Below are 791 nucleotides of genomic sequence, written 5' to 3' on the forward strand. Positions count from 1 at the left end.
ATGTTATATTAATTTTAGGTGTACAGCATAGCAATTAGACATTTGGATACTTTATGAAGTGATAACCCATCTGACACCATACATAGTAATTACAATATTATTAAATATGTTCCTTATTTTGTACTTTACATTCTGTAATTATTTTTATAACCGATAATTTGTATACAGTGTTTATCTTTGATCATGTATCTGTCATTTAATTAGCTTCATCATCCTAAGAATAAATTTAATGAAACTTGTGAAGGACCTATATAATGAAAACTACAAGACCCTATTAAAAGAAATCGAAGAAGATACAAAGGAATAGAAAGATATTCCGTGTTCTTGGATTGGAAGGATCAACATAGTTAAAATGACCATATTATCTAAAGCATTATACAGATTTAATGCAATACCCATCAAAATCTCATTGGCATTTTTTAAAGAAATAGAGCAAAAAAAAATCATCAGATTTGTATGGAAGCACAAAAGATCCCAAATTGCTAAAGCCATCCTGAGAAAAAAGAATGAGGCTTGAGGCATCACTCCGCCCAATTTCAAATTATACTACAAAGTGACGGTAATCAAAATGGTATGGTATTGGCAGCAAAATGGACCAGTGGAACAGAATCGAGAGTCCAGAAGTAAACTCATATTTATATGGACAAATAATTTTTGACAAAAACATACAGTGGAGAAAAGAAAGCCTCTTCGATACATGTGCTGGGAAAATTGGAACGCCACCTACAAAAGAATGAAACTAGACTGTTGTCTATCACCACACACCAAAATTAACTCAAAATGGATTAAGC

Source organism: Pteropus alecto, unplaced genomic scaffold (genome assembly GCF_000325575.1).
Source record: "Pteropus alecto unplaced genomic scaffold, ASM32557v1 scaffold72, whole genome shotgun sequence".
Lineage (NCBI taxonomy): Eukaryota > Metazoa > Chordata > Mammalia > Chiroptera > Pteropodidae > Pteropus > Pteropus alecto.